The following is a 12,339-nucleotide window of genomic DNA, read 5'->3' as shown; positions in this document are numbered from 1 at the left end:
GATGTTGCTGTTGTTCAGCCAGTCCCAGGGGGGTTTGGGGTTTTCAGGGTCCCCCCCTGCCTGTCCCTCTGGGTGCCAGCCCCACAGCTGGGTGCTTCAGGGGAGGTTCACAGCTCCTGGTGCTGAGCACAGCTGGGACTTTTGAGGTTCTGACCCATCTGCTGATTGCTTAATTGGAACCAGGCTTGGCCCCTTAATTAATAATAGTCATAGGGCCCTAGAGAGTAAAGCTGGAAGGAACTGTGTCCCTGGGGCTGAGCCCAGTGCCAGGAGTGGGGCAGGTTTGCAGTGGTTGTGATGATCTGTGCTGGGCGAGAGCGATGGTGGAGCTGTCCCAGGAGCTTGGGTGTGTTTCCTACCTGTTGGGTGGCCTGTGGGGGCTTTGCTGCCTCCTCCTTGCTGCTGCGGCTGGCTTTGCATCACCCCTGGGTGCTGCAGAACTCCTCTGGGGGTCTGGGCACCTGGTGCCGGCAGCCTTTTTGGCAGGATATTCGCACCTCCTGTTTGTAAACCTGCTGCAGGCTGGGGACCCTCCTGCCCAGTGCAAGAAAGGGAAAAAATATGCTTGCAAAGTCTCCTGTGGCCCTGCCGGGCTGGGCAGGGGGCTGAGCCTGTGGCTGGCAAAACTCATTGCATGCCACGTTTGCAGACCCTGTCTGTGCTCCTCTGTGTGGAGCTACGTGCTGGGTTCCCGCCGCCCCCCGCTCCCCTCCATGATGGCATTAAACACACACAAACACACACAGAAGGAGAAAAAAAAAGAAAATCCACCTTAAAATAGACTTCCCAGGATGGAAAATCACAGGGGCTAATCTTGGAAACTTTATTAAAAGAAGAAGGAGGGGAAAAAAAGAAAAGAGAGTGGGGAAGCTGGGGGGGGGGGGTGGGGGGTGGAGGGGAAGAGTAAGTAGTTTCAGACACTTCAAAAAAAAAAAATTCCCTGATTTGATTTATCTGGGGAGTGTGAACACTAAATAGAGAACAACGCCTGAAGTGTGAATTATTTCCTATATTAACACAGAGAAAAACTGATAGCCTTTTCATGTCAAGAGAATAGCACGGAGGGGAGGGAGGGGGGAGAATGACATTGTTCAATCTCCGGGTTTGCTCACTCTTTATCAGGCTGAGATCAAAATTTATTCCCAGGATGAGGCCTGCGGCCCGGCTGAGGCCCTAGAGATTTTTAAGGGCCTAATTAAGAAAACAGGATGAAAATGGCGAAATAAGAGGGCAATTTACTTCTTGCAGAATAGGGAGATCAAATCAACTTATGAGCAATTAATGTGCACAAGGAGAGAATAAAGGGATGCCGGGATATGGTAGAGGGCCTCATTTTAATGACATGCTCTGGTGTTGGCATAGAGGATTACTCTGAAGGTCAGATGTAGATTGAAACGACCTTGCAGATTCTTAACCCTCCTTCCAATTAACAGAACCAACTCAGAAATGCAAAAGACCCTGGCTTGGAGCACTGTCATCCCTTTATGTTCAGAAAGGAGGGAAAAAAAAATTATAAAGGAGAGAGAGGACGAAAGGGGGTTTCCTTCGCTTAAACAGCAGCTGCTGGAGATGGGAGCTGGGGCAGGCGGGAGAGAAGGGCTCTTAATTACAGTCTGTGAGCCACCCACGGAAAAAAAATCGGTGTCAAGGCTCTGAGTGGGATATAAAAGGGAGGGAGTGCTGGCTGGGGCTGTGGTGGGTGTGATGAGCTGTGGCTGGGCTCTGCCTGCAGGGACGGACAGCCGGGGACCGGGTGCCGGGGTCACCACTGCTCCTGGCGCAGCCCCTTTGCCATCGCACTGGCGGGATTTTGGGGTGCTGCACCCGGGGGGGGGCCCTCACCTCTCCTTCCCCCCCACCCACCCGTGATGTGCTCTCTCGGTGGCGCCGCTGGTCTCACGCAAACCGTGGCACTTTTATTTTTCCCCCCACGCAACTTTTTGCTGCTTTTCTTTCGGGGAGGAGGCGGGAGGATGCGGTGCCGGTAGCGGCCGCGTCCCGCGGGCCGGGCGGGGGCGTCCCGCGTGTTCGGGACCCCCGGGGGAGGCGGGAGCAGCGAGGCTGCACCGGGGCTGAGCAGCCACAAGAGAGAGCCAGACCGTTGCCGGAGAAGCCGGGGCTCCGGCGGGGGAGCCGGGCCCGCCTCGCCCGGCCGGGGCTGCGCATCCCCGGCCGCCCCCGCCGCCGCCGCCCGGGCCCGGGGCGCGCTCGCAGGGAGCGGAGGGCACCGGGCCGCGCTGCCGGAGGCACCGCTGCTGCCTTGGGCTCCAGCCTCGGGCGGTCCGAACCACCCCGTGCGAAAGGCGGCTCTCCCCGGCAGCTGATGCTGGGCTTTGCCGCTCCAGAGAGCTCATGGAATCATTTAGGTTGGAGAAGACCTTGAAGATCATCGCGTCCGACCTTAACGCAGCGCGTTGCGCTGGGGTTGATGCCCTCGGCAAGCAAGAGCATCTCCCGCTTGTGCTCTCAGCCTGCTGCCAGCACCCCCTGCCCTGGGCCGCTGCTCCGGCTCCCTCTTTGAGTTGGCCTTGGTAAACCCAGGAGGGTTAAAACCAAACGGGCTGGCAGGCAGAGGTGCCGAGCGGCCGCCGCTCTCCGCAGGCCGTGCGCTCGGCACCCCCGACAAAACCGCTTGCTGAGGTTTTGATCTCCCTCTGCATAAAGTGCCAGTAAAAGTTGGGGAAAAGCGGAGCCCCTGGAAGAGGCTGGGGCTGGGGAGCTGGGCTGGAGGGGCTGCAGGTGGGGGCTGTGTGAGCGGGGGGGTGAGCACAGGGCAAGCACCTGCGCCCAGCCGGGACAGGATTGAGACCCTCCGATGGGCAGTGCCAGGAGGCTGAGCCGTGGGTACCCCTTTGGGCTGCTCCGTGCAAAAGGTGTGAGGGCTGGGTTTGGTTCTGTTGGGTTTTTGTCAGACTGGACTTGTCTGGAAACAGAGATCTCAAGTCCCATTGAATTTTCCACAAAAAGTTTTCTTTGGGAGGGAAAAAAACCCTTTAATAGTAAAGTTTTTTTTAAAAAAAACCCAACCAAAAACCAGGCTTGATCCTAAAGGAAGAAGGAACGAGCACTAGCCAACCCAGCGCTCAGCACCTCTGGAGCGAGATGCTCCCCCAAGCCAGGCAGCCCTTCCCTGGAGGCCAGAGCGAGGAGCAGCGCAGAGGCAGCAAGAGGAGTGGGAGATGGGTCAAGGGGTTTCCTCTGCTCCACCCCAAGCCTTGGGCTTTCTGGGCCCAAGGCATCCCCGGTGTGGGACCGACTGGACCTGCAATCTGGAAGCCATCCCCTGTCTCAGTCCTGTGCTGTTGCTGAGTTTTCCTTCTCTCCTGTCTCCTTTCATTTCCTTTCTGGCTCTCTCCTCGGCTACTCCTGCTGCTCCTTCCCCACCTGAAGCTCTAATCCTCCGCCAGTGACGTCACCAGGGTTGTTGTGGCAACAGTTGGGATGAGGTCAGGAGGAAGGGATGGCTTTTTCAGGTGGGGGAATAGGCAGCAGGGCTGCCTTGGCTTCGGGAAACTGAAGCAGTTCTTTGCAAGTAAATCTTCGCATGTAATAAATAGGGAGACTGGAAAACCTTTGATGCCTGTCCAGAAATCACTTCCAAAGAGGAGGGGGCTAGGTTGGTCCCTGGGTGAGTCCCTGACTTGGAAAGGTAACTCCCTGGATGCATTTGGCCTGTTGTTTTTCTGTCAGCAGCTTTTTAAAGCTATGGAGTTGGGGAGCCCGTTGGCCCTTGCAGACAGTTTGATGGCTGTTAGGATTTCTGGTGCCTCGGCAGGAGTGGCCGTGTGCTGTAAACCAAAGGGTCAGGAGAGCTGGGGGTGAAGGACAGTGGCTTGCTGGCTGTGAAGAGGGGTAGAAATGTGCTGGAAAATAATCCTGGGAAGAGGAAAATGAGGTGCTGGTAGAAAGTCACTCCTTCATGCAGAAGGTCCATGCCTCAGTTTCCCCACCACCCAAGTGAGGATGCAGAGGCTGACATGGGGGGTGACCTGGCCCTTGCTGCTGAGCCCCTGCAGAGCAGCAATGCCGGAGCAGCTCCTTCCTCATGGGGTGCAAACTCCCCAGGCTCAAGCCAAGTGGAGCAAAACCCCAGCCCCAGCTGGCTGTGCACAGCCCCGTGTGCCGGATTTGGCTGAGACAGACTGGGGTGCTGGGGAGGATGAGCTCTGCCTCCCAAGCGGTGGGTAAAGCAGCTGGGAATTTGCACCCCCAAGTCTCTGCTGGAGCCAAATGGCCCCACTCTGCTGGCCCTGGCAGGGCTGGGACTTCTGCCAGGGGGAGCTTTGGCCCGGGATACCCGATAGACTTGACAGCAACCACCCAGCTGGATTTTCCATGCCTGATGCTGAATTTACAGTGCCGGATGCTGGAGCAGTTTCTGGCTGGCTTGTTGTTCGAGTATGGTCTTGCTGAGATCAGAGCAGCAGCGCCCTGTCTCTGCAACCAGAAAAGGGGACATCAGGCATGAAAAGAGCAGTGGCTGCAGCAACAGAAACCCATGGACCAGTGGTCCTGGGGCCCATGGAGGTGCTGGGAACCCAGGAAGGGCCAGGCTGAGACGAGCAGTGCATTTGTCTCAGTGTTTAGAAACCCCTCTGGAAATCCAGTCCTCTTGCACTAGTTGTGCCACACAGACACCCCAAAGCGACTGCCATGGACATGCTGGGACCTCTTCTCCCAACAAACTGCACCCCAAAGTGCCTGGCAATTTGCTTTCCTGAGGATGCTCCACCCGGGAGCCACCCTGCATCCTGGTCCTGGGATTTTCTTCCCAGCAGGGAGCTGGGGACAACAGGGACCTTGGGAATGTGGGACGACTCATCCTGAGCTGCTTTGGGGCCCCACTGTGGGTTTGTCCATCTCCCAGGCCACCATGGAGTCCTTTTACCTCTTCCCCCACACTCCAGAGCTGGTTTAATCAGCTCATAGTTTTCATTTCATGCCTTTCTCTCTCTCCTTTTTTGAGGGGGCAGTGAAATTTATACAATATTTAAGCAGCATAGTGGAGTCCTGGAAGATATTATTAATGTAAAAGGGACAGGCTGGAAATGCACTTGAACCTGGTTACAATTAGAGGGTGATTTTTCTAAAGGTCAATGAATTCAGATAATATCCACAGGGGGGAAAAGAAATTTAATACCTTTTTAGTGAATTAATTAATTATAATATTATATCGGCTTGGGGTTCTTTTCCAGAGTGATTAAGGGAACGATCTGTCTTCGGAGTGGCTGGGGAAAGTCAGTGAGCGAACGAAAGACTGACAGAGGGAAGGGAGAGAGGGGGAGAGCTGGGGAGAGTTTAATGGGAGAATAATGGAGCCTTTTCTTTCCTTTAAAAACTTACTGTATTTCCAGGCCACATGACCCCTGCCTGATGGGTCTGGACCCTTTCCTTGCAATCTCCCCAAAGGCCGTTGGAGGGATTGTTTTGTACTTTCACCTTTCCAAAGCATCTTTGGATGCTCCAGCGTCTTGAATGCCTGACACAGTGCGGGGGGGCTGGACCCTCTGTGGCAACCCCATCCCCGGTACCACCAGCACCGTGCCCCAGGGCTGGCAAAGGGGCTCTTGCCGGGTCTGTGTGTGGGGACATGGTGTCCCCAGGAGCCACCGAGAGCCATGGCCTGGTGCTGCTCCCGGCCCCGGGGAGCACCACGGCCCCAGCCCTCAGCAGTGCTGGTTTATCTGCAGCCTGAGCTGAGGCTGGAATTTACACTCTCTGCTAATCCAGCCAGCTCCAGAAATTAATTAAAGTCTTGTACATTAAAAATTAACATAACCTTTCTGGATATATGTTCTTATGGCACAGGAGTGGGCCAGAGTCCCTCAGCCACCTGTAATTGGAGCTGCTTTTCTTCCAATCCTTTCCCCCTTCTGTTTTTAAAGATGTGGATGTTTGAACTCATTAATCATGGAGCCTGGTAGCTGGTAAAGTTTAAGAGGTTTGTAATTGTGTTTGGTGCTGGCAGGGTTTGCAGGGAAGGTGGGGAGAGGAGATGGCTCTCCTTCATTGTGAAGGTTTAAGCAAGCACCCAAGGACTGGGGTGGGAGGGAAGGGGTGCCCCTGGTTGCCCTTGCAGGGTGGGGTACCAAAACCCAGCAGGGAGAGCTCGGGGAGGTTATCAGGGCTCAAGTGCAGGGGAGATGGGCTGCAAGGTCTTTTGCAAAAGTTGCTCTACCATGTCCCGCGTGCCCTGTGCAGATGCAGTTCCAACAGCTGCTTTTGCTCTAGAATAAAAGCAACCTTTTTGTGGGAGGCTGTAGCACATTTCCACTCTTCTGCTGAGCCTCAGGCTGCAAATGTCCCAGTCCAGCAGGTCCAAGTGGGATAGATATGAGGCTGGACAGCCCGGGGTGGGTGACTTGGGTTGCAGGGGCTGAGCTGAGCCCCGTGGATTGAGGCTCCCACTGCTCCTCTCACCGCTTGGCTGATGAGTGGTAACATATGGAGTGGTGGTAATGGGATTGCTTGAGACAGTTTGTATCTACTGTTAATGTGCTTCTAAGGCAAAGTGTGTCACAGGCATGAAAAGCATCCTCACGCAGGGGTTTGCGCTCTGCAGCTGCAGCATCGCATCCCTGGGTTCTGCCCCTCTGGTCTCTGCTTTCCATCCCAGGAGCCAGGGCGGGAGCCGGAACCCTCTGCCCGACCTCCCTCTGGGTGGCTGGGGGAGATCTCTCAGCAGAACCTGACCAGTGCTGAGCCCTGGGTGATGCTGCTGTGTCAGGGCAGTCTCCTGGGAAAGGGGATTCAGAAGGACCACATTGTGATGCTGGGCTGGTGGCTCAAAACTCAGGGTCTGCTGTATGCCATGCCCTGGTAGGATCCGGCACTGCCCCGTTCTCCCGCTCCTCCCAGGGAAGCCTTCATCCCTCAGCGGGCTCCCTCCTCCTCCATTGCCTCCAACAGGGCAGAGCACTTGCCAGGCCTTTGGACACGTCTTCTCTTCCCTCCTTCCCCATCTCCGCTCCTTAAAACCCTACCATCTTTTATCAAACCAGCCCTTTCATTTCTCTTTCCTCCCCCATCCAACACCACCACCTCCCTCCCACCACCTCCACCTCCCTCAGCCAGCCAGCGACTGCCGGAGAGAGCCAGCTCGCTCCCATTGTGCTATCTTTGGGTCCTAAATTAAAATTTATGACATCTTGAAATGAGCAGTGAGGGTAATTTTGCTTCTGAGCGAAGATGCTAATGAGTCCCCTTAATGGCGTGAATAAGGAGTTGACGGGTCGTGTGTCACTTTGCGCAGACCGTGCTGGTGGTGTAATGGCCGCAGTAAGTGTCTGTAATTATACCCTGTCTCACTGTATTTTGGCAGCCGTTGTGGGAGAGCAGGCGGCTCAGCCGCGTACAAGGCGGGGGGGAGGAGAAGGGAAGGAGGGGGGAGAAAAATCCCAGCACCTCCTGTTCTTCCTTCGTGCTCCCCAGACTCCTCATCCCTCCGTCCATGCGGCTCTGGAGCGGCGGCTTTGCTGAGCTCGGCTCTGGCTGGGAGGCAGGTTGGCTGCGGCTGCTTTGAGGATGGGCTGCCCCATCTCCCATCTCCTTTTCTCCCCTTTAAAACAAGGTGATAAACCCACACGTTCCCCTCTGCCCCGTTACAGCCCGGGCTGCAGCAGTGTACCCAGGGTGGGACGGCAAAGACCTGTTGGACCGGAGCACGTGGGACAGCGCTGCTCAAAGCCATGGGGCGATAGAGGGTCCTTCCTCGCCAGCCCCCAAAACGCAAGGTCCCAGCTCTGCCTGGGGAGCGGACGAGGGGTTCCCTCCTATGACTGGTGCTGAGAACCCCTCCGCTTTTTGATTCTGATGCTGTCCTGGTCTTTGCTTCCTTTCCGTCTGATTTTGTCCATGGAGGATTGTCCTGACCCTATTTTAGGACCTCGGGGGTTCTTCAGCTATGCAAAGTACTGCTGAAAGCTTCCCACAGAGAGACAATTAGCGTAGAGGCAAGAAATCAGCCCCTTTTGCTCCCTGGGCTGTAAAACCAACCACTGTCAGCTGGGCAGGAGCTGAACCCTCCAGTGCAGTGGGGAAATGGTCCATCTCCCAGTGATGCTCCGGGCCAGCTCCTTTGAGCTCCAGCCTGCTCCCTTGCCCTGGCACAGGCATGCTACCTCCAAGAAGCTGTGCCTGAGGATTAGGCCAAGTGGGACGACCCTCTCCTGCCCTGGCACAAGGGGCTGCTCAGGAGCTGCCATTTCGAGGAGTCATTCTGCAATCAGACTCCGTGCATGCGTGTTTGGGGCTGAGCGCCACGTCCTGAGCAAGGTTTTGCTCAACTGTGGTGCTTGGAGGATGGGGCATTGCTTCAAAAACCACAAATCAGCTTTCTGAAGGTTTTTATCTGCCCAAAGAGATTATTCTGTGGACCACCTCACTCCCAAGCCTCCTCGAGACCACTAACCTTCCAGTCCATGCTGAAGTTATTAATTTTTTGGCAATACCTGCTCAGCAAGGGGTGGGATGGTCGGTGAAAATGCCAGAGCCCCAGATGTCTGCATGGCTGGTGGGGCCATTGGGTGTGCCGTGGGAGACGGTGCTTTTTGGGACCAGTTAGTGCTTGGTGCAGCAACCTGGTCCATGACCGAGCCAGGCATGTGTTCCCACAGTGCATAAAATTAATAGGTAAGACCCAAAACACCTGGCAAACAGCTTCCTGAGCAGGCCAGGCTTTAGTTTGCTGGCACTGGTGAAGTGCATGGCTTTGGAGGAGTCTGCAAGCCTGGAGGTGTGTGTGTGAGCGCTCAGGGGGTGGATTTACACACGGGAAAGTGTCGGGGTGAGGGCAGGGGTTTGCTGGAGGAGAACATGACAAACAGCAGCTCCTGTGCCTGGCAGGGGATGGGTCCCAGGGGCGTGTGGAAGCCGGCTGTGAGCTTGGGAAGCCGTTCCCCCCTGCAGCTTGTTCCCTGCAAGCAGCCCCGTGCCTTCAAATTGAAAAATAGTGAGCGGCTGGCTCTTTTCCTTGCGTCGCTGGGGTTGGGAGCCTTTGAACTGCTTGCAGAGGATGATTTACAAACTGCAGAGAGTTTCCCTGGTTTGTTTGTGTAGGTGGGTTTTTAGTTTTGTGTCTCTTGAAGCCTTGAGAGCCCTCGACATATTTTTTTCCCCTCTTCCTCCTGCCTCAGCCCACACCCTTCCTGACATGAGAAATTCCTGGGCGATCCCAAGCCAGGAGCACCGTGGGCAGGAGCCCAGGAGCACCACGGGCAGCCATGGGACCCCTTGCCAAGGCTGAGCCCAGACAGAGGGAGGTTTTTCTCTGCGCTGTAGAGATGCTGCTGATACGGGTATTGGGGTGGAAATGATTTACCCTGGCTCTCCACATCCTTTCTTCATGTTTCCTTCTTGCTCTGCCGTCACCAGCCACTGCCTTCAGCTCCCTGGGGCTTTTTGGGACCTTTTGCTGTCCCATCTTTGTGGCAGGAGGGTCTGGATCTCGGTGAAGCCACAGCTTTGGGCACAGCCCCATTGAGCAGCACGGCCAGGGCTGGTCTGAGGTGTCCCTTTGGGGATGTGCGGTGTGGTCCAGCTGCTCTGCTATTTTCTGGGCTGGAAGAACATCGGTTTAGCTTTGGGCAGTGACGTGCCCGCAGACAAGTCATTGCCATCTTTGGAGATAGCAGGGATGATTATGAGAAAAAAAAGGATTTGGGTGCACAAAATATTACCACTGGGGGTGTTGCACGCTTGCTTTTAGAAGAGCCTGGGAGCTCCTTGGAGGCGACGAAGCTGCTTGTGCGTGTTCTGGGCAACACAGGGTTGTCCAGCGCTGCTCAGTGGTGTCTGATGCTGAAGAAATCCCTGATGACCCCATGCTCCCAGAACCAGGGTCCTGCAGGTACTGGTGTGGCCAGTTCTGTGATGGGTGGCACAGGCAAGGGAGGCTTCACGCCCACCCGGCGCAGCCCCGGGGATGCCGGTGGCCGACGTGAGCCCCATCCCGGTGGGAAGCAAAGCTCTGCCACGTCACCAGCACCGGCTGCCTGCAGAATCAATACAAGTGTCTGTTACAGAGATACACGCGACAGCGTTTTAAAGGACAATATCAATAAACTCAGGAGAGCTGCTGGCAGGCTCCGACGAGGGCTGGCAAGCAGGCGCTCCCCGCGTTGGGGAGATCATGACCATTGAAATATTGAAGTACTTGCATATAAACTGCGCTTTCAAGTATTTTTGACAAGGGTACTAATTAAATCTTAATTGACACTGCACTAATTAGCTTCTTAATTACATGGAACCACATAATTAGCAGCACACTCTGTGCTAATTGTTAATTAGGAAAACCAGGCTTCCCCCTATCCCCCCCCATCCCTCCCCTCCTGTTGTCGCTTTTAACTAAAGAGCCTCTGGTGGGAGGAGGAGGAAGAAGAGGGGAGAGGCTGTGAAGCCTGGCCTGGGGAGGGGGTGGTTGTGCTCCCAGCACGTGGCAGTGGGATGGTGTGTGGCTCCAGCTGGGGGTTTGGGCAGGGGGACAGGGATGAGGGTGCAGCGACACGTGTTGGTGATGCAGCACAACTTTCCACCTGGAGACGTCCCTGTGAAGCCTCACACCAGCCCCTTTCCTGCAGTTCCATCCCAGCAGTGCAGCCTCACCCAGAGAAGCCGCTGTGGCACCGGGCAGCTGCCGAGGGTGCTGATCCCCTGTGCCAACAGACCGCTTTAACCTGCTCCTCCAGCCCCTGGCGTGCCGCTGCTCCCCCGTGGGGTCCCACAGGATGGGTGATGCAGACCCTTTGTTCTGTGCCGGGCTGTGTGACCCCCTGCCCCGTGGCCATGTGCTTAATATTCCCCAAAGAGGCATTTTTTTTCCCTTCTGGTGAGTCTGTCCACTTGCTCCCTTTATTCCTTTGGTTTTCCTGGTTTTCCTGCCTTGTTCCATCTCTCCTGCCGACAGCAGGCAATGGGAGCATCTCATCACTGGGGCAGCAAAGCTTTCTCTTAAATGGGTCTTCCTCAGCCCAAAACCACTTCAGGGCTTTTCTTGGCTGCTTGCTTTGCAAGGGGTGAGGGTCCATCCTCCCCAAAGCGGGCACTCCGGGGTGGCTGCATGCGCTTACCTGGCTGGGTGCTCGTGGGAACCACTGTGGCTTTGCTCCTGGGGTGGGTTTTCACCGCTCGGCTGTCTGTGTGTGCAAGGGGCATCACAGGGCTCAGGGCGTGTGGGTCTGTGGCAGTGTTAGCTTGGCACTGTGTTTAAGCTCAATACCTGGTTTTGGTAGAGGAATTGCTCTGGATCTGGCCTTGCTGCTGCCATGTGGCATCAGGGCTGCTACATCCCAGCCCCTGCACCCTGGGCCAGCCCAGCTGCACCGCCTGCTCCCCGAAACCCTCCAATCCCTCTGGGGATGGTGCCCATGGGGCGATGCCCAGTACCACGGCGTACTGTGCCTGGCATCTGCCACCCTCTCTGCCTCTTCCAGCCCTGAAAGCTGCTCCAGCAGCAGCCTCGCCACCCTGGGCAGCCCACTGGTGCCCATCTTTGCAGTGGAAGCAAAGTCAAAACCATAAGGGTGCAGTTTTGCATGTCTCTCCCTCTCTTTTTTTTTTTTTTTGTTATTTTTTAATAATGCAGTTTTCCAGAAAATATAAAAAATGGCTTAACAGCTGCTGTGGAGTTCGTCTTTCCCAAGAGCCTGAAGGAGCACGATGTGGTACGTGGTGCAGCTGGGAGATTGCAGCCCCCTGTTTATGGGGAAAGAGGTGGAGGGGGAAAGAAAATATCTGTATTTTCACCAGGGGGAAAAAAAGGAGGGAAAGAAAAGAAAAAAAAAAAAAAAGAAGAGGTGAGAAGATTGTTCGCATTTGACAAATCTTTCTAATTAGGGGCCAATTATGTCCTCAGATTCCTAATTGGGATTCCGGCAGGTTTTCAGGCTTGTAGGGTAATTACAGGCTCGTAATTCTATTAAGATGGAAATTTGGGAGAAATACCTTATCATAACATTTAGATTTTGCCATCTGTGTTGATGGGCTGCAGCTCGGGTGGGAAGGGGGTGCTCTCGCTCCTGCGCTTGGAGCCCGATCCTCAGCTGGTGCCAGCTGGCATCGCCGCGGGCAGAGCCCGGCTCCGGAGGACAACACGGGCGCAGAGTGGTCTGAGCATCGTCTCGGTCCTGTGGGGGCTTGTTGGGGTCTGCGGGGTGCTGGGACTGTGGGCTTAAGGGGAGATCCCCGGCACTGTGCTGGGACAGGAGGGCTGGTGCCTTCTGTTCCATCCCGTCCATCACCACCACTGTCCTCTCTGAGCATCGCCCCAGTATTTCTAACCAGAAATAGCCATGGCAATCACTCTCCATCTTCCTCCTGACCAGGAGGAGGAAAGAGCTCACT

Source organism: Phalacrocorax carbo, chromosome 23, assembly GCF_963921805.1.
Source record: "Phalacrocorax carbo chromosome 23, bPhaCar2.1, whole genome shotgun sequence".
NCBI lineage: Eukaryota > Metazoa > Chordata > Aves > Suliformes > Phalacrocoracidae > Phalacrocorax > Phalacrocorax carbo.
Note: the sequence above shows the minus strand (reverse complement) of the source record.